This window comes from Pleurodeles waltl, chromosome 3_1, assembly GCF_031143425.1.
Source record: "Pleurodeles waltl isolate 20211129_DDA chromosome 3_1, aPleWal1.hap1.20221129, whole genome shotgun sequence".
Lineage (NCBI taxonomy): Eukaryota > Metazoa > Chordata > Amphibia > Caudata > Salamandridae > Pleurodeles > Pleurodeles waltl.
In genome coordinates, this window is record NC_090440.1 from 1,610,274,902 (window position 1) to 1,610,302,753 (window position 27,852).

The 27,852-nt window shown below is 46.0% G+C and overlaps 1 protein-coding gene across 1 annotated transcript in view; it reads left to right on the plus strand.

Annotated features, from left to right (window-relative positions):
- Nucleotides 1-22,838: 22,838 nt before the first annotated feature.
- Nucleotides 22,839-27,852, plus strand: part of CSRNP3 (cysteine and serine rich nuclear protein 3) — a 260,738-nt gene continuing 255,724 nt past the window's right edge. Inside the window, exon 1 of the mRNA XM_069225256.1 lies at nucleotides 22,839-23,004. The gene's annotated coding sequence lies outside the window, so the exon portion shown is untranslated. The remainder of the gene's footprint in view (nucleotides 23,005-27,852) is intronic.

Here is a 27,852-nt window from a genome sequence, read left to right on the forward strand (position 1 = left end):
TCTATACAACCCACACTCAGCCATTGGTTTACCCCTCTTAGGGATGACAACCACATCAGCAGACCTTTGGTTTTCTGGGAGGCTCCCCTTTCTCTGTCTGCCTGAAACATATGCTCCCAAATTTTATCAGTTAAACATTTGTTTAGTTCTAAGCAGTTTATTTGGCCTCGCAGCCTTCCTGGTTGCAAGGCTCATATTGCCCTGGTTATGTCTTTCACCGTCAAGTCCTGATCAGGTGTGGTTCGATCTTCTCCAGCAAGTTTCAGAAGGGCAAGGTCTCTCAAGAAGTCAGCGCAGTCCTCTCCCGACATGGCAGATGAGGAGATATACAGAGCCTCGTAATGCAGTGACAGTCTAGGCAATACCTACACTTGTCTGTAGTGTCCCCTCGCAGTCAAGGATTTCAAGGACCATATTATGTCCCCTGTCTCTCCGCTCTAGCCACGCAAGCAGCTTATTGGCTTTGTCCCCAACATCATACAATCGATGCTGAATTGCCAACGCTTGGGCACATTTCCTCAACCAACTCCCTCAATTTGTGCTGCTTCAGAAGCAATTGGAGGTGTAGTGGGGGAGAGACAGACTCCCCATTCACCAGAAGGGCCTCCAGGGAGGCACATTCATGCTCCAGAGCCTTACATTTCAGTTTGTGTTTCTTTCTCAAACCCCCATCAAGGCCTGCGCATGGCCACGAATGACTGTTTAGAAGGCCTCCGACAGCACACAGGCTGAGTCAACTGACCACTTATTGTCCCGAAAATATTGGTCCCCTTGGTCGTGTATGCTCATCTTAAATGCTCTATCATTTAAGTACCAAGGGTCAACCTTTAGGGGCAGTATGTAGACCCTACTATGGCCACTAAGCATCACCTCTACTGATGAGTGATCGGAAATCCCTCACGCTTTGTGTGTTGTGGCCCCGAAGTGGCCAACGTGTATTGTTTGGGTGAGGAGATAGTCCAGTCGTGCTAGACTCCCATGTGCTGCAGTTTTAAGTGCGTGTATTGTGGAGTCGTTGGGTTATGTTCACTCCAAATGTGCTCCAGTTCCATAGCCGTCATAAAGTTCTGCAGGAGGCCCATGAACCTTTCAGTCGCACCTCTGGCACTCCTATCTTTTTGGGGGTCTGCCACATCATTCATGCCCCTCCTAAAATCAGTGTCCCAGACAGCAGTTCAAGGAGCACAGTACCCAGTTAGGCAAGTAGTGGTGTGTGAGGGGCAAGGATTAAGGGCACAGATTTCATACATAGAATGCCAACTCCACTGGAGTCGGTCGAATAGCCAGTATGTGTCAGTAGGGTGTATCCAAACCTATCTAAGGCCTTACAGTGATTTCCTTTAGGATGAGTTTCCTGTAACAGGATCAGATCTGGGTTGTGTCTGTGAATGTATTGAAGCACTATGGTGTGCTTAATCTTGTTGCTGAGGCCATTTACATTCCATGTCAAAATGTTTAAAGTACTACGCTGTGGTGGTCCCATTTGGCTTGATAGTGAATACCAATGTGTCCTCAGGTGTACCCCCTGTGTAACTATGCCCTCCCCCTTTGTGCATTTTCCCCTGAAAGTCATTTCCACACCAGGCTTGGGCAGAGGTATAGGCGCCCTATTTGCTCTCTCAATTGAGCAACTGTGTGTTCTGAGGCTTTGGATGTCCCTGATCTGCTGATTGATATCCCTGGAGGCGGTTAGGAACCAAACATGCCTAAAGCCCCACAAGAGGCGAGGGCCGCGCAGAGGAGATACGGCCATGTGCCGTGCTATGGAACAGCTGCGACCACACGCCCCCTTCTCACCTATGATCCTGCTCAAAGAAGGGTGCTAAGCCGTTGGGAGTGCGGTGGAGAGCGCCGGGCACTGCTAAGAAACTTCAGCTCCAATGAGAAAAGGTCCTCTCTGTCTGTGGCCGGTCAAGGGCCTGTGGGGCCGGAAGAGTGGGAGTGGCCTGAGCAGCTGGGCCGTCGGGGAGGCAGCAGTGCTTCATGGAAAGATACCCCCGCTACTTCATTTTGCCTCTGTCGCCACGTGGACTGGAGGTGGCGGAGATGAGCCAGTGAGCACAGGTGCTGTACCTGGCGCTGGTTAGTCGCTGGTGGGCTCATTGATGGAGGGAGGGCAGCAAGACCGGGCATGGTCAACACTACACTATCGTTGAGTATTTCCAATTGGCCCCAAAATGTTAATTGTCTCCTTTTCCCACTGAGCTTTTGGGCCCTCAAATGTATTGCTTATTGGGGTAGTCAACGTTTTCGACAACTTAGGCGCTGACATACACTCATGGCATTCCTTGACCACCCTTTCTACATTCTTATCAATACCTGGCCACCAATATAAACATTTCATTGCAGATTTAGTTTTTATTATTCCTAAATGCCAGTCATGGCAAACAGAAATTATTATTTTTTTCATCACAGAGGAATGCATTATCTTTTCACCACTAAGAATCCTTCCACTATTGCCGGTTCACTGCGTACCTCGCAGAATGCTCTGAGTTCTCCCAAATCACTTTTATTGGGCCACCTTTCCTTCATAAAAATCAATAACTTTCCTCAATTCATGATCATTCTCACATTCTCCTTGCCATTCCTCCAGGTTTAGTGAGCGTTCTCCTGTTTCAACCACCAATGCATTTTTTTCAGCTTCTAACAAATCATCCTGATTCTCCTACAAAGTTGTGGGCATTCTGGATAAAAAAATCTGCCACAGCATTTTCCTTTCCTGGTAAAAACTCAACCTTGTACAGAAAATCTAACAAACGCATGGAAAAACGGACAAACCTAGATGATACTCTTGACATTCCCACGCTGGTCAAAATGTTACCAAGTGCAATCAAGGATGGGTCAGATGCCTTCTTCACAATTCCAGAGGGGATTGTGAACAGCTTCGAAACATATTTCCAGGGCGTATACTGTAGTGAATCCTAGTTTGTTTTAATGGAAAACAGGAGTTTGTTTAGCCTTTGGCTTGCAGACTTGTGCCCCCATCACCTAGTGATTTTTACCCTACTTAGTTTGCTCAGTTTTAGCGCATATACTTAATTATATCTTTTAAGATGGCTGCCTTGTTTCTTGTTAGGCCAGTGTTTTAGTTTCGCGTTATCAGTACCACTGCGCTAAGGCGTCAATATCAAGCGACAAAGATAAACAAACTGTAGGTGTTCACATTAGGTACTTTCCCTCTTCATGCCTTTGAGGGAATTGTTTATATAAATTACCATCCCAAGCATGTCTTGTTATCTATTGTTTTGGAACAGACTTATGTCAGGGGTCTGAGCAGATCTGTATAAATGCACCTCACTGAGACAGATAGTCAGAGGGATTCCGACAAGATTTCATTGCTGCTATCGATGCTGCACGTCGCCTTGACGCTGACCCAGTCTTCGTATTCTACGGAGTCTGAGCTAGAGACCTCATTCCAAGGTAACGAGGGTTGGGGGGCTCGTCTCCTGGAAATGGCATTGGCATTGGCAGATTAGGTTTATCACACCTAGATCTCTTTTAGGTTAGAGATTAGGTTCACATTATTAGGGTAGTAGGACATATTTCACATCTCATGTCATTTCATGTCATTGTAAGATGGTGGGGGTCTTTGTATTAATGACTCTTGTCTTTACCATTCTGTTTCTTGTAATGTTCATTATCCTAATCATTGCAGCCCATGCAACTTATCGTAGATTGCAGTTTTTGTTAAATAAAACCTATTGAAAACATTACTGCCTCTCTTTCATTGCCTGTGTTTGATTGAGACATGTTGTTCATGTGAGAAAGGGGTACTCTCAGTTTAACCACGACACTCCCTGAGATGTCACACTCTTTAGTCCATGTGTAAAGGCTGCCACATAACACCTTTTACTGTTTGGGAGTTTGGTGAGGTGCTGCTTGTGAGTCGGGAGGGTCAGGACGACAGTTGCAACTTGTTGTAGGATAGGCGTAGTCACCCACAAACATAAGTAATGTCATCCTAAAACCAGCAGTCTTCCCCGAGTCAAACTACAACAATACGCTAGGAATGAGGAAGTAACCAGAGCACAGACAGAGGAATCTGTCCCCTCAAGACCTTTTCCCCAAATGATAATGTGCCCTTGGAAGCTGAGCTCACTGTAGATGATCTCTCCGCAGCTCTGGCTGGGCGGAACGTAGGCAAGGCCCCCAAGCCCAATGGCTTTCCTTATGCATTTTTTAACACATACATGCCGTAGCTTCATGACCACATATTAGTAGTGATCCAATCTGTGAAGGCTATTGCTGTCCTGCCCTGACTGTTGCCATGATCTTAGTTTTCCCAAAACCAGGCCGGACAGCGGATGATCATTCGTCCGATCACTAAATCTCCTTGCTAAACCTGGAGATCAAGATCTGAGCTAAGGCGCTGGCAAATACCTTGATTCCCCCACACCCCGAATCTAGTGCACCCACGCCAGGCCAGCTTTATGTCCCATCAGGCGACCCGTCATAATATTCAGTGAGTCTATAATGTGCTGGCAATGGCAAATATTATGGAGGAGCCAGCTGCAATTCTTCTGGCTGGCACTGATAAGGCATTCGACAGTTGGGAATACTTGTTTATCCTCCTACCATGCCTGAACTTTGAACTGAGATTCTTTTCTTACCTTAAACTTCTTTACACAGACTTATCGGCACCGGTGTGAGTGGTGGGGGCCCGGTTGGATACATTTCCTATACAGCGGGGACACAACAGGGCTGCCCGTGTCCCCTGCTCTTTGCCCTTGCCATGGAGCCTTTGGCTGTGTGGGTGAGGATGGATGTGCAACTGCAAGTCTTTGAATGGGGGAGGGACTTTCTGATAGGACTGCACTATACGCAGGTGATTTATTTTCTTTCTTACTGTCCACAAATTTACAGGGCCTAGAATACTCCAAATCATGCATTACATTTAGGGAGACATCGGGCCTGCATATTAACACCTCCAAGTCCACAGTTTTTGCAATAGGCACCAGCCCCCAAAGGCTCGGATGGGTGTCTGGACTGCCGGTCGCCACCGGCGGCTTTGAATAATTTGGTGTATTCATAGCCCTAGAGGAGATAGTGGCGTTGACAGCCAAGGAGGAGCCAGTGCTTGCCCGCACGCAGGAAGACATAAATATTTGGTTGGTGCTCCCGTTATCCTTGACCAAACAATCAGCCATATTTAAGATGGTGTTCGTGCCTAGATTCTTCTACCAACTACAAAACTTCCCATACAACATCCCGCAGCAGTGGTTTCCGCAGGCTAAACTCTATACTCAATGCCTTCTTGTTGAATCTTCATGAAGTATGATGAGTAAACCTTTTACTTCTTCTTCAGTACAGTTAAAAAAAAGGTCCTTACAAAGATGATATTTCGTAGCTATTGTCAGCCGGAGGCGCTGAAGATTCCGATGATTTCTTTGGCCCAACAGTGGAAAAGGAGAGAATATTGTTTCATATGAGACTTGTTTCACTATGGTTAGGGGGCATAGAGCTAGGACTAAACATTGAAATTATATTTTGAGCGCTCTGCTATACAACAATTTTTCAAGTAATTTATGCTAGGATCAACGGTTGTCGGGTCTGACTAATAAACACTGGGCAACAGGTGTGGTAAAAGCGTTTTGAGCACTACTGTTTTTCAAAATTACATTGCTCTATGGACAGGGACGTGTGGCATTTTTACCACTGTTGCCTCTAATGTATTGTGGTGAAGTCTGATAGCTGGAAATGTGCAAGAGCTGTTGTCCAGATGTTACCAATAGGATATAGGCAATAGTTGAATTAATGAAAACACTGACCTAGCATGATTCAGTTAATTGTACCACTTCACTACGTACCTGGAGCTGTGACTGGAAAAGATGTGTCAGAAAACAAACAGGTTTTGAGCTTTTGCCTGAGAAAGGGGCTCTTAGCTTTGGTGAGAAGAGTTGAACATTTTGCAAGGTGGACATCTTTGTTGCAATATGAGTGACTTGGCTGTGTAGTGCATGTAATTGCTGCAGGATGGCTGGTCTTGTTACAAGGTCATTAACCTTACTGCACGGATGTCGACTTTGCTGTTAGATTGTAATCATTGAAGGGTGTGAAATTGCTTAGTTACAACTTGGTTAGCACGGTTATGTGGTGTATATGGTTATCTTTGATGCAAGAAGGAAAGGTATGTTTCAGGATGGGCAACTTCGCAGTGAGGTTGTTGGCACTGCTAAGGATATTAATTTAGAGCATGTTCCATATAAAGGCTCTGGACCTGCAAAGTATCAGCCTCCTGCTTTGGGTTTATGGGATCTGGAGAAGACGTTTGTCTGAAGATTTTATGGCGTGTCCGGTGTTGTTGCACCATTATTTTGCAATTATTTGTTGTTGGGATGTTTTTGAGGTGGCTCAGAAGTTAACAGTGAGGTAGAGCAGAAATTTCAGTGTTGGTTTTGCTTCCCTACTACCAGTTCTGTTGTAGTGTCCTGAATCACTTAGAGGTGAGAGGTTGGCTGCCTGAACAGTGTAGGATGCAGTGAGCTAACTTAGTAAATGAAGGTGGACTACTTCCATGAGTAGAAGTAGTGACAAACTACTGAGAACATCTGGGTTTCAAGCGTGATGTCGAGTCAGGTATGACTTCTATTTTCTTCTCCTAAACGGAGGGTTGAGGGTACTGATTGACTGACTGAGGTAGAATGCAAGGGCTTGAGTTGGTTGGAGGGTGGTGGTGTGCTTGGTAATTCCACTTTGCTTCCAATGACTTTCAGGAAAACTTCTTGTCCTTGTACTTCTTGTCAAGCAGGGGCAGGTTCCAATCAGACAGGTATCTGGGTATATCATTGGGTTTTCTTGCTTGTGATCCCCATAGAATTGAACATTACTAGCACTGGAGTAAGCGAGTGTAAACAAAATGGGCCTGTTCAAATGAGCTCCAATGCAATAGGTAAATCTAGAGACAGCAATCTGGGTCTTAACCCTTAACCATTCAAAACGGCAACAAAGATGTAGGGGAGGAAACTGGAGGGATCCCTTACTTGAATAAAAGTAAGGGCTTAATCAAAGGTGACTTCAACAGATGCCTGTTCTGCATCTCCCTCCCCTCAGGAGGTGAGTCATCAAATGCTCTGTTTCTGGGAAATGCGATGAGGGTGACATCTAAATTTGTGTGAGCTTCACACTTAAGAGTTGCACAAGGAATGTTTTCATGTTGGTGGGTTTGCGGACCATGATTCTATGTTTGTGGGTGAATATGGAGTGCAATTTCTTGTTTGGGGTTTACTTGGTGCGTGTTTCCATGTTGTTGACCTTTTCATTTGTGGGACATGGTTCATGGGGCATGAGTCCCTGGTGGATGGCTTTATAGCACACTTTTTTCATTTTGGTTGATTACCTTGAGTGTTTTCCCCGTTGATGGTTTCTTGTTATGTATTAACCTCTTGGAGAGTTTTTTAGCATGTGTCTCACTTTTGGTTGGTTCCTGGGATCTCTCCTACTTTTGGCCTGGGGTACCTGGTATATGTTTTCCCACTAGTGGTTCCCTGTACATTGAACTCCTGCATAGGTATGGGCTTGGGTTTACATCCAGTTGACAGTAACCTAGGTGCATTCAACTGTTGTTGAGTCACATATTGCCCCTTCTAAGTTAAAGCCTACAAGACAGTGAAGTTGTCTGGTCGCAAAATAATTAATGTGGGCCTACCAAAAACCTTCAAGGATTACAGCCCGCCTAATAATTACCATTTGTTAGAAATGGGGTTTTTGGTTGGCAGTCAGGTTACCCTCTGTCCAAGCAAAAGCCCTCACTCTAGTCAGGGTAAGTCACACACTATCCAAGATTATCCTGTGCCCACCCTCTGGTAGCTTGGCACGAACAGTCAAGCTTAACTTAGAAGGCAATGTGTAAAGTATTTGTGCAATAAATCATACAATACCACCATATAGCACCACAAAAATACACCACACAGTGTTTAGAAAAATATATAATATTTATCAGGATAATTGTAGGTCAAAAAGAATAAAGTTGCAATGGAAAATTGTAGAAATATCACAGGGAAGTGATATAAAGTGTCTTAGGTCTTTAAAAAGCAATAAAGTGTCTTTCAAGCACAGAGTACCTGGTTTCTGGTGGGAAATCTCCTCAGAGGGCCACAGGAGAAGAGATGCGCGGAAAAAGGGGTGTGTGCGTCGATTTCTCCTCAGCACACACAGACTTGCGTCGTTCTTTTCCACGCGGGGAAGTCGGGCGTCGTTTGCCGGCGCGCAGACAGTCTCTTTTTGTGGGTCGCCGGGATTACCAGATGTCCCGGGTCTGTGCGTGGATTCTCCTGCTTGTTTTCCGGCTGCGCGTCGTTCTGCGGGGCTGCGCGTCGAAGTTTCGATCTCACGGTAGGCGTCGCGTCGATTTCTCCTTGGAAGTCGGGCGGCGTTGTCCTTGCGAGGCCGTGCGTCGAAATTTTGGTCTCACGGCAGGCGTTGCGTCGATTTCTCCTTGGAAGTCGGGCGGCGTTGTCCTTGCGAGGCCGTGCGTCAAAGTTTCGCGCTCACGGTAGGCGTCGCGTCGATTTCTCCTGGAAAGTCGGGCGGCTTTGTCCTTGCGAGGTTGTGCGTCGAAGTCTCGATCGTCCCGAGGGCGTCTCGTCGATCAGCGTCGGTGTGCAGCGTTTTTCTCGCCGCGAAACAAGCTGTGCGTCGAAATTTTCGGCGCACGGAGCGTCCAAGTGAAAGGAAGAAGTCTTTTTGGTCCTGAGACTTCAAGGAACAGGAGGCAAGCTCTATCCAAGCCCTTGGAGAGCACTTTCACAGCCAGACAAGAGTTCAGCAAGACAGCAGGGCAACAGCAAGGCAGCAGTCCTTTGTAGAAAGCAGACAGGTGAGTCCTTTGAGCAGCCAGGCAGTTCTTCTTGGCAGGATGTAGTTTCTGGTTCAGGTTTCTTCTCCAGCAAGTGTCTGATGAGGTAGGGCAGAGGCCCTGTTTTATACCCAAATGTGCCTTTGAAGTGGGGGAGACTTCAAAGAGTGGCTAAGAAGTGCACCAGGTCCCCTTTCAGTTTACTCCTGTCTGCCAGGGTCCCAGTAGGGGGTGTGGTAGTCCTTTGTGTGAGAGCAGGCCCTCCACCCTCCCAGCCCAGGAAGACCCATTCAAAATGCAGATGTATGCAAGTGAGGCTGAGTACCCTGTGTTTGGGGTGTGTCTGAGTGAATGCACAAGGAGCTGTCAACCAAGCCCAGACAGACGTGGATTGTAAGGCACAGAAGGATTTAAGTGCAAAGAAATGCTCACTTTCTAAAAGTGGCATTTCTAGAATAGTAATATTAAATCCGACTTCACCAGTCAGTAGGACTTTGTATTACCATTCTGGCCATACTAAATATGACCTCCCTGCTCCTTTCAGATCAGCAGCTGCCACTTCAACAGTGTATGAGGGCAGCCCTAATGTTAGCCTATGAAGGGAGCAGGACTCTCAGTAGTGTGAAAACGAATTTAGGGGTTTTACACTACCAGGACATATAACTACACAGGTACATGTCCTGCCTTTTACCTACACAGCACCCTGCCCTAGGGGTTACCTAGGGCACACCTTAGGGGTGACTTATATGTAGAAAAAGGGGAGTTCTAGGCTTGGCAAGTACTTTTAAATGCCAAGTTGAGGTGGCAGTGAAACTGCACACACAGGCCTTGCAATGGCAGGCCTGAGACAAGGAAAAAGGGGCTACTTAAGTGGGTGGCACAACCAGTGCTGCAGGCCCACTAGTAGCTTTTAATTTACCAGCCCTATGCACATAAAGTGCACCTTACTAGGGACTTATAAGTATATTAATAGTCCAATCAGGTATGATTCCAGGTTACCATGTTTTAAGGGAGAGAGCATATGCACTTTAGCACTGGTTAGCAGTGGTAAAGTGCGCAGAGTCTATAAACCAGCAAAAACAGTGTCCAAAAAATGGAGGGAGGCAGGCAAAAAGTTAGGGGTGACTACCCTAAGGCTGTCAGGTCTAACATGTGTCCCCCCCAGCTGAAAGTGGGGAGAGCTACCCGACCTCCTGGGAGCTCTCATCGCTAAGGCGGAAGTACCTGGAGAGACCATCAGCATTGGCGTGGTCAACCCCTGGGCGATGTTCCACCGTAAAGTCCATCCCCTGTAGGGAAATGGACCACCTCAAGAGTTTTGGATTCTCACCCCTCATCTGCATGAGCCATCTGAGGGGCCTGTGGTCTGTCTGAACCCGGAAGTGAGTCCCAAACAGGTAGGGTCTTAGCTTCTTCAGTGCCCAGACCACAGCAAAAGCTTCTCGTTCAATAGCACTCCACCTCTGTTCCCGTGGTAATAGCCTTCTGCTAATAAAGACTACCGGTTGATCTCTGCCCTCCTCATTCAGCTGTGCTAGGACTGCCCCTATGCCATGCTCTGAAGCGTCTGTCTGCACGATAAATTCCTGGGAGTAGTCAGGGGCCATGAGTACGGGGGCCGTGCACATGGCTTCCTTCAGGGCGTCAAAGGCTTTCTGACAAGCCTCTGTCCAATTCACCAACCTAGGTTGCTTCTTGGAAGTGAGTTCTGTCAAGGGTGTTACAATGGTACCATAGCCCTTGACAAATCGGCTGTAGTATCCCGTGAGGCCTAGAAAGGCTCTCACCTCCGTTTGTGTTCGGGGTGGTTGCCAGGCCTTGATAGTTTCAATCTTGGCCTGGAGTGGCTGCACCTTGCCACCACCCACTAGGTGTCCTAAGTACACCACGGAACCCTGCCCAATCTGGCACTTACTGGCCTTGATGGTCAGGCCTGCCTGTTGCAGGGCCTGAAGCACCTCCTTGAGGTGAAGCAGGTGTTCCTCCCAGCTGGAACTGTAGACAGCTATGTCATCCAGGTAGGCTGCACAGAAGGCATCCTTGCCAGCTAGGACCCCGTTAACCAACCGTTGGAAGGTAGCGGGGGCATTTTTCAACCCAAACGGCATCACCCGGAACTGGTAATGGCCATCCGGGGTTGAAAATGCGGATCTTTCCTTGGCCCCCTCAGTTAGGCCGATCTGCCAGTACCCTGAAGTAAGATCAAACGTACTCAGGAACTTGGCAGCGCCTAGCCTGTCCACGAGCTCATCAGCTCGGGGGATGGGGTGAGCCTCAGTCCGTGTGACTGAGTTGAGACCCCGGTAGTCCACACAGAACCGGAGTTCTGGCTTCGCACCTGGGGCAGTAGCCTTAGGGACCAATACCACTGGGCTGGCCCAGGGACTACTGGATTTCTCAATGACCCCTAGAGTCAACATCTTGGATACCTCCTCCTTGATGCTGGCCTTCACCTTATCCGACAACCTGTAAATTTTGTTTTTCACAGGGAGACTGTCACCTGTGTCAATATCATGAACACAGAGGTGGGTCAGCCCAGGAGTAAGGGAGAACAGGGGGGAGAACTGCTCCAACAGCTCATAACAGTCTCCTTTCTGATTTAGAGTCAGGGAGTCAGACAGAATGACCCCGCTTACTGACCCATCACCTTCTTGGGCAGAGAGGAGGTCGGGGAGAGGTTCACTCTCCTCTTCCGTTCCTTCATCTGTGACCAGAAGCATGTTGATCTCCGACCTCTCAAAATGAGCTTTTAGTCGGTTCACATGGAGCACCCTTAGGGGATTCCTAGGGGTTTTGAGGTCCACTAGGTAAGTGGCCTCCCCTTTCCGCTCCTTTATTTCAAATGGGCCAGACCAGCGGTCCTGGAGAGCTCTGGGCTCTACTGGCTCCATTACCCACACTTTGTCTCCAGGTTGAAACTCTACCAGGGTGGCCTTCTGGTCATACCATTGTTTCATCACCTCTTGACTGGCCTCAAGGTTATCTTGGGCTTCTTTCCAGAAGCGGGTCATCTGGTTGCGGAGGGCCAACATATAGCTGACCACATCCTGAGGGGGTGTCTTTGGAGCTTTCTCCAATCCCTCCTGGACAATGCTTAAGGGTCCCCTGACAGGGTACCCATAGAGAAGTTCAAAGGGACTGAACCCTACCCCTCTCTGGGGGACCTCTCTATAAGCAAAGAGAAGGCATGGTAAGAGGACGTCCCACTTACGCCTCATGGCCTCAGGGAGGCCACCAATCATGCCTTTCAGGGTCTTGTTGAATCTCTCCACAAGACCATTCGTCTGGGGGTGATAGGGTGTGGTGAACTTGTAAGTTACACCACACGCATCCCACAGAGACTTCATGTATGCAGACATGAAGTTAGTGCCTCTGTCAGACACTATTTCCTTGGGGAATCCCACACGGGTAAATATCCCCATCAGGGTTCTGGCCCACACCGGTGCAGTTACTGTCCTTAGAGGGATTGCCTCTGGGTAACGGGTGGCATGGTCCACCAAAACCAGGATGAACCTGTTGCCTAAGGCAGTTTTGGGGTCCAAGGGACCAACAATGTCGATGCCCACCCTTTCAAAGGGGGTGCCAACGACAGGAAGTGGAATCAGGGGGGTTTTAACCCTTTTTCCTGCTTTACCACTGGCCTGGCAGGTAGGACAGGATCTGCAGAACTTGTCTGAGTGTGTCCTCATTTTGGGCCAATAAAAGTGGGTGACAAGCCTGTTAAAGGTCTTGCCCTGCCCCAAATGTCCTGCCAGGGGAATGTCGTGAGCCAGACCCAGTAGGAAGGTTCGGTAACATTGGGGGACCACCAGCACACGTGCTGCCCCAAAGCCCGGAACCTTAGGCTCACTGTAGAGGAGATCATTCTCCCAATATAGGTGGTGATCGCCAGAGGCGTCGCCGGCTGCCTGGTTTGAGGCTTGTTTCCTCAAACCTTCTAGAGTGGGACATTCTTTCTGCGCCTTGCAGAATTCCTCCCTGGTGGGTCCACCCTCAACTTGCCAGCCAGCAAGCTCAGGTAAGTCACCTAGGGCGGCAATGTCTTCCCCAGTTGGCTCGGAAGCCTCCTCCTCAGGAGCCCCGTCAGCCACTGTGGGAACAGCTGGGGCCGGTTTCCCGCACCCCTGGTCCCTCCTCCTGGCAGCTCTCTGGGCCATCGTTCCAGGCTCCAGATGCCCTTGACTTCCCTCTCGGTCAGCCATGAACCGTGTGGTCATGCAGACCCACTCAGGTAACCCTAACATCTCCAGGTGAGACCTGAGCTCCACTTCTTTCCAAGCAGTGTGCTCAAGGTCATTGCCTAACAGACAATCTACAGGCATGGCAGGACTCACAGCTACTTTCAGAGTACCAGAGACCCCCCCCCACTCAAAGGGAACCAGAGCCACCGGTAGGTGACTCTCGCGATTGTCAGCTACTCTGACCTGGTGGAATGTATTAGGTATTATCTGCTCTGCTGACACCAGCTGACTCTTGATAGTAGTCATACTGGCTCCTGTGTCACGCAGAGCCTCCACCCTCTGCCCATCAATGGTGACCCACTGCCGGTACTTGGAAGTATTTCTGGGCATGTGGGCCTTGGACACCATTTCTCCTTCTCCCAGGGACACTAGGGAAATCTCTACCTGCTCCCCAAAGCTAGTTGGGTCCATCTCCCCCCCGAGTGCTACACTAGTCAACCCAGGTGCCTGTCCGGTAGTGGACGGTGCCCTCTTGGGGCACTGTGGATCGCCTTTGTAGTGACCATATTGGTAACACTCCATGCATTTGGGGCTAGATTTTCCTGACTTGTCAAATGTCCCTGGCTTTTTCCCAAATCTGGAAAAGGAAGGGTTGCCACCCCCTCCCTGGGAATTCTTTTGGGGGCCTTTAGAGAGTTCCTTATCTGTAAGTTTATCTCCCCCCTCTTTCTTCTGTTGGGAACCCTGACCACCTTTGTGGGAGTCCCCCCCAGGTACCTTTTTGGACACTCTGGTGCTAACCCAGAGGTCCGCCTCCTCAGCAAGCTTCCTGGGATCAGTCAGCTTACTATCCACTAGGTGCTGGCGCAAATCTGTATAAGTAACATTAAGCATATGCTCTCTCAGGATCAAGTCATATAAACCTTTATAATCTGCTACTTTGTTGCCCCGCACCCATCCATTCAGTGCCTTACTAGAGAAATCAAAGAAATCTACCCATGTTTGTGTGGTTTGTTTGGTGCTGTCCCTGAACCTCTGACGGTATCCCTCAGGGGTCAGCCCAAACTTGGCAAGTAAAGTGGCTTTCTGGAGTGGGTAGGTGTTTTGATCCGGTGGATCCAATGTGAGAAGTGTGTCCCTCCCCAATGGCGGCACATAACCCCACATAGCTACCCCCCATTGCCCTTCAGGAACCTCATGAGCCCTTAGTGCAACTTCATAAGCAGCTAACCATTTATCTATGTCATCTCCCACCACAAAACTGGGCACCACATTTTTGGGTATACGAACCTTCTTTTCTCCAGCAGGTCCTGTCTGTATGCTGCCACCATTATTGCTGGATTCAGACTGTCTTGCCTTGATCTCCAGCTCCTTGAGACTCAGTTCATGAGCCAACAATAGTTTCTTTTCAGCCAAAGCTCTTTCAGCTTCCACTTGTTTGGCTGCTCTTTCAGCTTCTGCTTGTTTGGCTGCCCTTTCAGCTTCTGCTTGAATCTGTTTGGCTGTTCTTTCAGCTTCAATCTGTTTGGCTGCTCTTTCAGCCTCAGCTTGTTTGGCTTCTCTTTCTGCCCTCCTTTCCTCCTGTTGCGCCTAAATTTTCAGTTTTGCCATTTGCAATTGGAACTCCCTTTCCTCTCTCCTTTCCTCTGCGGTCAGGCTTTGCATGGAGACACTGCTCCCTGGTCTGGAAGGGTGCACAATTGCAGTGGTAACACCATCCATAGATAGTGAAAATCCTTCTGAGGGGCCATTTTCTGGCTCCTCTTCCTCATCATCCTCTAAATGGGCTTCTGCCCAGGCCCTCAGCGCCACTTGAAAGTCCTCCTTTCTGGAGGCCCCTTGGGTGGGTACCCTTAATGCCCTGCAGAATCCTCTTAGTTGTTTGACCGTGTATGTATCCAACTGGACTAGGTCAAAGTCCCCTGTCTGAGACCCAGTCAGAGACATGTTGAGTGAGGATTTAGTTTTTGAAAATTGTCAGGAAAAAAAACGGATTTTCAAAAAGAGAAAAAAACAAGTTGACCTTCAACTGTGGGTAGGTAGTGAAATACTTAGCTACTGTATGTCACTGCACAAATACAAGTCCTATCCTCACCGCTGATCACCAATGTTAGAAATGGGGTTTTTGGTTGGCAGTCAGGTTACCCTCTGTCCAAGCAAAAGCCCTCACTCTAGTCAGGGTAAGTCACACACTATCCAAGATTATCCTGTGCCCACCCTCTGGTAGCTTGGCACGAGCAGTCAGGCTTAACTTAGAAGGCAATGTGTAAAGTATTTGTGCAATAAATCATACAATACCACCATATAGCACCACAAAAATACACCACACAGTGTTTAGAAAAATATATAATATTTATCAGGATAATTGTAGGTCAAAAAGAATAAAGTTGCAATGGAAAATTGTAGAAATATCACAGGGAAGTGATATAAAGTGTCTTAGGTCTTTAAAAAGCAATAAAGTGTCTTTCAAGCACAGAGTACCTGGTTTCTGGTGGGAAATCTCCTCAGAGGGCCACAGGAGAAGAGATGCGCGGAAAAAGGGGTGTGTGCGTCGATTTCTCCTCAGCACACACAGACTTGCGTCGTTCTTTTCCACGCGGGGAAGTCGGGCGTCGTTTGCCGGCGCGCAGACAGTCTCTTTTTGTGGGTCGCGGGGATTACCAGATGTCCCGGGTCTGTGCGTGGATTCTCCTGCTTGTTTTCCGGCTGCGCATCGTTCTGCGGGGCTGCGCGTCGAAGTTTCGATCTCACGGTAGGCGTCGCGTCGATTTCTCCTTGGAAGTCGGGCGGCGTTGTCCTTGCGAGGCCGTGCGTCGAAATTTTGGTCTCACGGCAGGCGTTGCGTCGATTTCTCCTTGGAAGTCGGGCGGCGTTGTCCTTGCGAGGCCGTGCGTCAAAGTTTCGCGCTCACGGTAGGCGTCGCGTCGATTTCTCCTGGAAAGTCGGGCGGCTTTGTCCTTGCGAGGTTGTGCGTCGAAGTCTCGATCGTCCCGAGGGCGTCGCGTCGATCAGCGTCGGTGTGCGCCGTTTTTCTCGCCGCGAAACAAGCTGTGCGTCGAAATTTTCGGCGCACGGAGCGTCCAAGTGAAAGGAAGAAGTCTTTTTGGTCCTGAGACTTCAAGGAACAGGAGGCAAGCTCTATCCAAGCCCTTGGAGAGCACTTTCACAGCCAGACAAGAGTTCAGCAAGACAGCAGGGCAACAGCAAGGCAGCAGTCCTTTGTAGAAAGCAGACAGGTGAGTCCTTTGAGCAGCCAGGCAGTTCTTCTTGGCAGGATGTAGTTTCTGGTTCAGGTTTCTTCTCCAGCAAGTGTCTGATGAGGTAGGGCAGAGGCCCTGTTTTATACCCAAATGTGCCTTTGAAGTGGGGGAGACTTCAAAGAGTGGCTAAGAAGTGCACCAGGTCCCCTTTCAGTTTACTCCTGTCTGCCAGGGTCCCAGTAGGGGGTGTGGCAGTCCTTTGTGTGAGAGCAGGCCCTCCACCCTCCCAGCCCAGGAAGACCCATTCAAAATGCAGATGTATGCAAGTGAGGCTGAGTACCCTGTGTTTGGGGTGTGTCTGAGTGAATGCACAAGGAGCTGTCAACCAAGCCCAGCCAGACGTGGATTGTAAGGCACAGAAGGATTTAAGTGCAAAGAAATGCTCACTTTCTAAAAGTGGCATTTCTAGAATAGTAATATTAAATCCGACTTCACCAGTCAGTAGGACTTTGTATTACCATTCTGGCCATACTAAATATGACCTCCCTGCTCCTTTCAGATCAGCAGCTGCCACTTCAACAGTGTATGAGGGCAGCCCTAATGTTAGCCTATGAAGGGAGCAGGACTCTCAGTAGTGTGAAAACGAATTTAGGGGTTTTACACTACCAGGACATATAACTACACAGGTACATGTCCTGCCTTTTACCTACACAGCACCCTGCCCTAGGGGTTACCTAGGGCACACCTTAGGGGTGACTTATATGTAGAAAAAGGGGAGTTCTAGGCTTGGCAAGTACTTTTAAATGCCAAGTTGAGGTGGCAGTGAAACTGCACACACAGGCCTTGCAATGGCAGGCCTGAGACAAGGAAAAAGGGGCTACTTAAGTGGGTGGCACAACCAGTGCTGCAGGCCCACTAGTAGCTTTTAATTTACCAGCCCTATGCACATAAAGTGCACCTTACTAGGGACTTATAAGTATATTAATAGTCCAATCAGGTATGATTCCAGGTTACCATGTTTTAAGGGAGAGAGCATATGCACTTTAGCACTGGTTAGCAGTGGTAAAGTGCGCAGAGTCTATAAACCAGCAAAAACAGTGTCCAAAAAATGGAGGGAGGCAGGCAAAAAGTTAGGGGTGACTACCCTAAGGCTGTCAGGTCTAACACCATTGGTTTCCTTTATTGTCAATCTCATGTGTTTTCTTCTTATTTCATGGCTTTCATTGAGCATCTTGTAGAAGGTTGACTCTCTATGTAGTGTGCAACACCAGGTACTCTGTGCCGAGGGTCTGGGCAACCACATGTTGGTTTACAGGGTAAACTAGACCACCTAATGATCTAAATTTTATGGTAGCTTGGTCGAGCACTTAGGCCAGTCTTGGAGAAGTGCAAAACATTTGTTGTACTCACAGTATCAATAAAGCAAGACACACGCTCAATGGAATAACTGAAGACCAATCTACAAAAATATTTCAGATTTTTATAAAGAATTTAACACCAAGATCTTCAAAATCAGGTAAGTACTCTTCAAGTTAAGATTTTTTAAAGTTTAGTAAAAATAGTCTTTTGTGTGAAATTATGCACCATGGCAATCAATGGGAGAAAACTTTTAAAATGCATATAAAATCCGGCAACACTGTGGGCCAGCTGGAGGATTTTGGGCAGTTCCTGGTTTTGGCGGGAAGAGCTGCTGAAAAGTCCTTGGAGCTGGTGCATGACCACTGGGGGGACCACTTGGAAAAACAATTAACAGGTGGACTTCAAGGTGAGCCCGTGGATCCCCTTGGAGTGCAGAAATTGCCAGGGGTGGGGCACCCTTACAGAACAGCTGATTCTGTGGTGCAGGGCCCAGGGAGGTCGGTGCAGAGCAGACAGATGAGCCAAAAGCTGTGCGCAAAGGTGCCTTTGGAAGCAGGGGGAGGTCACTTTGAGGGTTGTTTGCAGGTCAGCAGGGCCACTCTGGTGGTTTCTGAAGTCCCTCAACTAGTGCTTCCTCCTGGTCTTTTTGGAGTCTGGTGTGGACTTTTCTTTTTGATGTCCGACGTTGAGTGACCAGTACCCTGGGCTATTGCACGGTTCAGCCACTGGAGGGTGCAGTGCCACCAAACTTGGCACACTTCCAAGGTTTATCCTCCGGGTTCGTCGGGTGAAATTTGTTCCGGCTGTGGCGTCTGCATGCTTGGTCATTAGCTAGTCAGTGAACTGGACTTTGCTGGTCTTTGTTGCAAAAGAGTGATACCTTCACTCTGGAGTGAGGTCTTCGGCGATTTTCAGAAGAGTGGAGGTCCTCTGGGAATTTTTAGAGTCTGTCTGATGTCCTAGCAACCCCTCAGCAGCGATTGTCGAGTTGTGGGTGCAGCAGGCAGGTTTGGGCACCTTTTTCTTTGCGCAGCAGGAATACAGTTCTCGAGCCTTGGGTCTTCTTTGTTGCTGGTCTTGTGTCCTTGGAAACTGAAAGCAGGTCTAGGGGTGCCCACTAAATACTGCATTTAGTAGACGTATAGGGGAGTACCTAGTAGTGAACCAATGGGTCATCTACCTTAGGGTGGCTACACCCACTATGTGACCATTTCCTGTGGGCAGAGGTCACTTTCCTATCCCTGACAAGCTATTTTCCTACCTTGCAAGATGGAGGAATATGAAATGGAGGAGTCACCTCGCATGCAACACCTTATGGGTGATGCAAGCTGGAGGTGGCCACTCCTCCTGTTCTTTGTGCATTTTCCCATGGTTGCTCCTGCCAAAAGTAGAGGTTTTAAATGGAGCGGTCATTTGCTGCTAGCAGTAGGGCTGGGGGTTGAGTTTCAGTGGTGGCAAGCCCTTTGAAGATCATAGGCAGGGCTGTGCACACTCCTGTTGGAGGAGATATAACACCTCTGCATAGGAAGGGCTCAGTTCTCTGGACCCAGAGAGCACAGGCTCTCACCCCAGGCTTCCAGAATCTTGTCTGGTGGTGGCAGGCTATTTGTGACCCGCTGTCAACCATGCCAGTGTAGTTAGCTTTTGCAAGAGGGAATCTCTACGGTGGCCCCTGGGTACATTTTACAATAAATCTGATACTGGTACCAGTTTGGATTTATCATTCTGAGTTGTTTGATACCAAACAACCCAGGGTGCAGAGTGGCCATCGTGTAGCTGTGAAACTCGTACTGACCAGTGTCCAGCACATGCATTCAAAATGGCTGCTCTGTTTACTCACTATGCCCAAGGTTTGGCAAGGACACAGTAGGGGCATATTGCTCATACATCTATGCCCAGACATGCAGTAAAGTGCACTTTGCCTTAGGGCTGGAAGGCCTGCCAGAGGAGTAACTTACTTATATTGCATGCAGTGTGTGAAAGCTGAATTCATTACTAATAAATTTACATTGATTAATGGCTAAGGGTTTACATGAATTAGGCTAACATACAAAATAGTGTGCCTTGGAGAATGTGCCCACTTGGGTGGCCACCATCACGCGTACGACAATAAATAAAGAATTCACACTTACAGTTTAAATAATGTGCACATGTAGAATAAATTGTAAATAATGGATCATATTAATGAGTCGATGTTATGTATGGGTTTAAATATTATTAGTCATTGATTAATTTAATTTCGAGGTTTGAGTTGTGACAGCACCTGGACAATCCACCTGGGCAAAGGTGTTGCCAATTGCTTGCATCTATTGGTTCTACTGTGAAACTACGATTTCCTGACCAATGACGGCGTGAGAAAATGATTTATGGATTTTTGAATATCCAGACTACACCTTGCAGAAGAAAGTAGGTCACGTTTTCATTCTAGTCCTGTTCTAGTCCATCCCCTGCCTTTTGTCAGTCAGTTTGGTTGTTCTACCCCATTCTCTACCCCTTAGCAGTCCTGTTCATGGAGCACTGCAGTTCCAGATGTTCTTTTCCCTCATAGCTATTGTGTTAATGCTATTGAGGCTGTTGTCTTAGTTCAATGTGATTTAATTGGTTTGTTTAATTTAGAGCCCAACTGTGGCTGAGCCATTCCCTTTTATTGTCCCGTTGCTTATGCTGACCAGACGGATGTCCAACTGATGAAGAAATCGCAGCTTGCTGATCCATTGAGGAGAGGTATAACAAACTGCTATTGTTTCTTTTGTAGATTTTTTTTTCTTTTTTTTAGGTACCAACATCTATTTTGATAGAACTCTAGTTAGATATTTTCCAAATTAACTTTTGACTAAAATTGTTTTTGCAGAAAGCCTAAACATGCTATTTGGACTAGAGGGTTAGTTAATATGCCCAATGTGTTGACAAATGTTATTAACAAATAATTGATTTTGGTCACCTGTTTAATCTAGATGTGTGTTATCTCTGTTGTTCAGTTATTGATTATATTAATTTGTACTGTAACTCTTGAATGTCTAATGATAAATGCATTAGTTAAATTGAGATTCTTCCGCTGCTTTAGTCAGCCTGTGTTGTTCATATATGCTTACCATTTGGGTTTGCGATTGAGCTACGCCACATTAGCATTGTTAATAGAGTAAAATAAACTTTCAAATTTTACTAAAAGGCGTGGTTATTCATGGCCACATGGGTCATGGTGAGTGAAGAATTCTGACTCAAAGTTTCTGACATTTGTTGTTCATGTTATGTTGTTGCTGGTCAGATTATGAGTAAAAATTGAGTATATGGTGGAATCACCCTAAGCGTAGTCAAAAGGTCCATCGAACCTCTAACACGTCCCTTTATAAATAAATTACAGAGATCAAATAAGGTCAGACGCGCTCACAAGTTTGTAGTGGATTGGTCATACTAGCTGTGTGCCATGTCAGTTTTACATTTTAGGATTGCACCAGAACACTCAGCCTGCAATTGCAGTGCTAGGTGCACTTGGATACACGGTCCTTGATGGTGACACAATCTGTACTGCTGCCCTCAGGGCTTACCCATAGTACTCCACACCCTGGGTACCTAAGTACCATTTACTAGGGACTTATAGTGGCACCTAAAGGTGTTGCCAATTGTGACAATATTTGTTTCAATTTTAGGGGGAAGAACACTGGCACTGGGGACCTGGATAGCAGGTACATAGAGCACTCCAGTCCAAGTTGCATTCAGAAACTAGGCAAAAAAAGGGGTGGGGCGGTAACAAAAGGCATGTTTCTATGTGTTTTTCTTTTTTTGACCAATCTAAGGGGCACCTAACATCTCAGATCAGTCACTAAAAGATCAAACAAAATGGCACCTGCCCCATTCTGTAGATGCATGTATGTGTGATGATGCAAGTGCGTGCCTGCAGAATGACACTATCACCAACAGCGGCCACTTCGCTGTGCCTTTTCTCTTTTTGACAATACTAAGCAGCACCACCAAAAAGCATTGCTTTTTACTGTGATGTTCAGCATTGCCAAAAAGCACTGGCAAAACCAGTAGGATCCAAGGAAAGTCCGGTTCACTTTGCCAATGTTTGGTCTTTCAGTGGGATATATGGCTCAAAGTTCCTGGTTGTTTTTCCCCACTAGAGGGGCTATCTGATCATTATCTGTTGGTGTTTACTTGGCTTGTGTAAACACTCTGGAATGTTACTACATGGGGAGCTTATGTCAACAGACCTGATTCAGGCAGGAGACACCTGATTTGTAATACCAGAAATGTGTTTCATTTAGCTTTCTCCCTTCTGAAACTCTCCTTGCTTCGATACAAGTCAAATAGGACAATATATTCCCTTGACCAAGATAAAAAAATTTAATCACCCTCTTTTGGCTATGCAAATGTTGGTGTCTGTATTGGAGAGAGACCCTGGTAAACCATAGACCACAAGCATGCACCAGGTGTGTAGCCCACTGATAAAGTGTTATATGTTCCTTGAAAGAGGTAACAGAGGGGGAAGTGGGCTAAGGGGTATGTACATTTTTGCTGTTTTTCAATCCTTAAGCAAACCAGGTTATATGTGAATGTTTGCTCAATACTGCTATGTGTTGTACGAAACAAAGAACATAAACATATTTTGACATATACCTGTGCCAGCAGTCTTTTCTCTTACTTTTGTATGACTGCTTGACCGCCGCTTATGAGTCTGTAAAATTGACCTTCTGCCCTGAAATGAGAACCCTTTGTCCTGATATTTTACAAGACCAGCATTGCTCATTATTTGCCATCAGGTGGTCACCCTCCATTGAAGTTAACGGTTTGCAGGACGAGAAAGTATTCAGTAAGGGCGGTCCCATTCAATTATGAGCGAGTTGTTTCTCTACGTGTTTAGAGGGCGAAGAGCCCTAGAAAGTACACACTCCAAATGAGGGTAAGAGGAGGGTCAAGGTACCTAAATGCAAAAGACCTTCGTTCGAAATAACACGGAGAGTTATAAAAACAACCTGATCAAGAAAGAGGCGTGCTTTGACAAGTGCAAGAGGGCTTTCCTAAGTATGCATACACTCAAAAGCCCGGCTATCCTATGGCTTTTGAGAAGTCGAGGCTAGCCGTATCCTAGACGGGCGGACGGGGGAGGAGGGGTGAGCCTTATGGAGCAATGAGACTAGCGTCCACCCTATTCTTATGAATTGTCTCTAGAACACCAACACTGTAACAGGGCAGAGGCTCCTTGCAGTACCCCGGGGGTGCCTATAACATCGCAATTCAGTGCGCTGCGCCACCTCCAAATCAGAAGGGAGGTGTATGACTCACGAAACAGAAGAGGGACTGAGCAGAGGTGCAGCGGCGCAGGGGAAGCCGGTGGCAAGTGGAGAGGTCGCCGGTAGTGAGAGGCTGCAGTGTCAGCTCTGCGGAGGACCTAGATTATCAACTCGGCACCCAAGGCTGCACCTGCAATAGGGATGCTGCTGTCTGGCTGAGGAGGTGCCCTCTATGTAAGGTACGTGATGCATGGAGGCAGTGCCACGCCTGCAGTCTGTTCTTCGTGCTGTTCCACTGGCATCGCCGTGGCACAAGCTACCAGGCGGCTGCAACAAAGCAGACTCGCAAACCTATGTGCTGAGCCCACTGCTGTCTGGTGGTGTTGCTGCTCTCTGTTTTAGCAATTGGTTCCAGCTGCTCATCTCAGCTGCCGCAGCAACCCTTTACCGCCAAGGTAGCCGACGTGTTTCGTTCGTAAATGCTGCACTGCATGCCATGCACTTCACCCGCCACAGCCCTTCATTGCCCATCGGCAAGCCTTTGCAGACTGCCATTTCTTAGTAGCCCCTTCATCTGTGTAACTGGATTTTGCATGATGTTTTTATAGACCTGTGGCTAGTAGCCGGGTCCCCTTTACGGTGTTGTGCCATGGTTGTGAGTTTCACAACGGCTGTAAAATCCACAGGGCTTTGGGAAGCAGAAGACTACATACATGGCGTGAGTGGAACGGCTTTGTGTTTAGAATGACCGTGCACTACAATAAAAACGAAAACACAAATTAAAGAGTTCACCCAGAATATCTTTCTGTCGCTAATGCATAATTTTTTTAACTCGTCTTGAGTCGGGGCTTGCCATCATTGACAAAGAAATGGCACCGGTTCTTAACTGGCAATTCCCCTCGTATATTGTGCAGGCGCCTTTCCTCGTGCCTCCTGCTATTCTCCAATGAACGCAGTTTAAAACAACAATGCCTTCAATTATCCTTTTTTAGAACGAATACTATCCTTGCTGGTTGAACTCGTGCATTCAATGTGTTATTGCTATTGTAACCCACACATGTTAAATCATTTACAGTGTGCGTGACGTCAAATACATTACACAGCTAATTTTGAGTAACAGTTTCTATTTGCATAAGTTTGCTGCTTTTATCCATAGCTGTGTATAAATGAATATTTCTTATCTTCTTGTTCTTATCAAAGTAAAAATAAAACCTAAAACGTTTACCTGGTTTAACGTGCGTTGTACAGCTGTTTTATTGGCATGGGTGTGTATTTGCATTGTCCTTTCCTGCTAGCTGACGATTAACAGTGAAGTATTGTCTGAACGCGTTTCTTACCTATCTTCTGTTCCATATTAAAGACAAAGATGACCCCTTCAAAAAGGATCGTTCATTTTGTCTAATGCGACACCCATTCTTTTTATTTCGCCCATGGTAAATGCATAACGGGTGTTGCACATCTCTCCTTCTCTTCTCTTTGTGACGTACTTATATACTGTAAAGCCATTTCAAACCGTAGTGTTCACACTGTGGTTTGAAAATGAATGTAATATGTGCACCCTTTGACGTTTCATTGTTTTCCGGGTTACAATGTCTTTGCCAGCGGGTTTCCTTCAAAGTACGTGAACCCTAGCTTGGAATTGCAACGGTAGTTTGTGCATTGGTTTATTGAGAGAGCCTGCTAATGAATGACAACATACTAGCATTTAAAATAAGTCGGCACTCTCTGTTTACTGTGACATTCCTAGATATTGTTCGTTAATTATTTATATACCAAAGGTACACGCATGAGCAATTGTACTTGGCATAGATATATTAAAGCACGTTTCTTTGTTATGGAGTTGATCCCTTTGTCTCGATTATAGGATTGATTCAGCCACACATTGAGTGTGCTTCCCTTTTTGTGTTTTGCCTAATGGACTCCGTATGCGTCCACAACAGTCTTTGGACCTCAACTTCAATTGTAATGAGAAACACAGCTTCCTTGACTGGCTGTCTTTCTTTTCTGTTTTGAAATGCAAGGATGGCCTTTAGCCAAAACACCTACAGCGAGCACTGTTATCATATTGATCTTCCAGATGCCGGTGCCTGTTGTATATTCAATGATCTGACTGTTACCTGCCAAATGGAGACCTAATTGCACGTCCTACCCGATGTATTAGAGAAAAGATGAAAATTCAGTGCTGCAGAATACTCGTCCTCTTACCCCCACCCCCCCGCGCAGTGCTTGCCATAATAGTGCATTAACTCTTTGTGTGTAGCCAGGAACATCTCACAAAAATGACATGGCAGTGTTGTATTAAGTTAACAGGTAGCTTTCACGGCGAGATTACGTCATATTAACAGCACATAGAACGTCATTTATTTTTGTTCACTATATGCATAATCTGGGCTTCAAAACTACTTGGCTTTATAAAAGACGACACAAGCAAAGTGAACACAAGGCTATTATAATATCTTCAATGCCTCCTTGTATTCGTTTTGCCTGCCTCCGACATTAATAGGTCATACTTGCATCTGATTTAACCAGTGTGTTGCATTCTAGCTTTTGTCTTTTGTGCAGGTACATACAGTATTAGTTCTCCACAGATACAGTGTAAAAAGAAGATTAGAAAATATTTTAGGTAAAATTTAAAAAAAACAAATTCATCTAAACCAGTCACCTCTATACCATATGCAACATTAATTAGTTCTTTTATTCAAGTGGAAAAGGGTCAAATAAACGGTTACTTTACCAGATGCTAGTTAAACATTAAGTAGTACGTTTTAAACATCTATGTGTTTATGTGAATTGAGCATCTCAAACAGGGATACTGTCAGGAGGGGGTTGCATTAAGCAGTATATAGGACATAAATGACATATGGTACCGGGGGCCCAGTTTTGTGACAGAAGATGGGAAATGGGCATATATATGCAAATCACACTCAAGTGCAAAGGTAGGTACCCTACGCTTTTTCGTTGCTCTTTTATATTTCCCTGTATATCCGCAGCTAATCCAGACATACATGTTCATGCAGCACCTGCCACGTTATACACTGTAAGAGGTTGCATTGATTTTCTAATATTGCTTTGTTTCCACCTTTGCCACCGGTTGCACAAAGTCGTCTTTTTTAAATTAAGTTGTTTAACTTCTCTTCAGGACATTTTTTATCTTGTTTATGGACGGCTATATGTCACTTGTGACAATATATAAATTGCTTATTGGTGAGTGTGGTTTCCATTCCATATGTATTGGGATGGCAGACGGTGGTGGCGCATGACCATGCATATTTAAAATATGTTCCAGAAGACCATAATAAGTACAGTTCATGCAATCTGAATTCCCATCAGATGATCATGATGATGATGATGCATTATTATTTTGTGCTGTGTAACTCATCAGTTTTGTTCGTAGAAAAAAGCCTAGGTTGTCCTTTTGAAATACAGCATTCGGAAATCCTGAAATCGGTTGTGCAAATTACACTTGCGTCTGATGTCTGTGCAAGTTCATTTTGGAGTTGTTGGATTGATTTCTGTTTTGTCGTACCTTTAACATGTTTTTGTTTTATTGTGGGTGTCCTTCAAGTTCGTAAGTCGTGGTTGTCATTCTCTGTTAGTCGTTGGTTCTCTTTTTGGGTAGGAGGCCATCACCTTGATTGATTTGAGTGCTTCCTGTAGTTCATTTAAATTGTGCACTGCTGTACAACCGTGCCAAACTAGTGCATCCCTGGTCTGTTTTCATCCCAATGTACACTGCTCTGCTTTAATTCCCGTATCCACACTTAACATGTAAATCCAGATTTTACATTAGTTGTGTTTGTTTACTTTTCAAATTTGCATTTGTTTTTCCCAGAGTTGTGAAAATATGCTCTTCTATATTAAGCTTTTTTATGCACACACTACCCATTGTGGTACTGCAATAAATAAGTGTATTTGATGCTGTTGTTGTCTTTTTTGTTATAAATATTCATACCCATCTAGGCCAGTAATAATCTACCACTGTGTTTTGGAAATATTCCTTCTATATTTCTATTGAAATCAAAAATGAAAATCCTATCTTCTGCATTTCTATCTTGAAAACCTTTATTGTTTAAACGTCCAAAATAGTTATTCACTGTTCTGACCTCGCAGCAGTGTGCAGCAAGACTGTTTTTCCACTGCAGTGAATTCAAAGTAGTCCTAAAATCAAAGTCTCCATTTTAGCGTTGCTTCTTAAAAACTAAAGTAGTCTAACCCCTTCTGTCACAAAAGAGCCCAAGCCATTATAATTAAATCCTTTTTTTGATTCATTATAACTTAAAAAAAAAAAAAAAAAAAAAAAGGACAACAAAATCCACTGCTTCTAAAAACAAAGATGTACCAACAATTTCAAATGAAGTAAGTGGCTTTGATATAGCAACACACGAATTACATACGGCGTCATAAAACAGTGAGCACTTTACAACTAGAAGTCTGCAATTGAGAACAAGGGAAATACAAATAGTTTACTGCAAATATAAACGTTGCACAATTTTTTTTAAATCTTGATCAAATCAAGAGAGGTTGCTTTTTAAAGGCCATGTTTGCAACCCTTTTATAACTTAAACGTTTAAAAGGGTAGCTGTCAATAAAGGAGGTATTCTTCACCTTACATTTTCGAGGGACAGGTCACAGGTATTTAGAGCTTCCCTAGTCTTAATCATGGCTCATAAATCAGTTCCACATTATTGCTCTTTAGTGTAAGCACATGTCTAAGTATATGCGCCGTGTCATAAGCTTCACTAAGATTGTAAAGATTATGTCACTGTAACACCCTCGGAGTCTTCTGTACTGCTACTAATCTTGTGGTCCTTTTTAACTTTTTTTTACTGTGACAATGTTATATTGCATTTGTAAGGTCAGGGCCTGTGTCGCTGGAGGTGGGTGTCTCTCATTTACGTTTCCAAGTCAAGAATCCAGCCAACCAAGTGTCTCCCGAGCCTCTTATTTATCTCTCTTAGCCGCCCTTACAGCAGTGACCCACGCGGTCGCTATTCTGGAGTTGCCCAGTTCACCAAGTCTGCTTTATATGTTTTAATCGGAGGAGCTTCAACTGTTTTCTAATACATAGCCATATTGTGTTTGGTAAG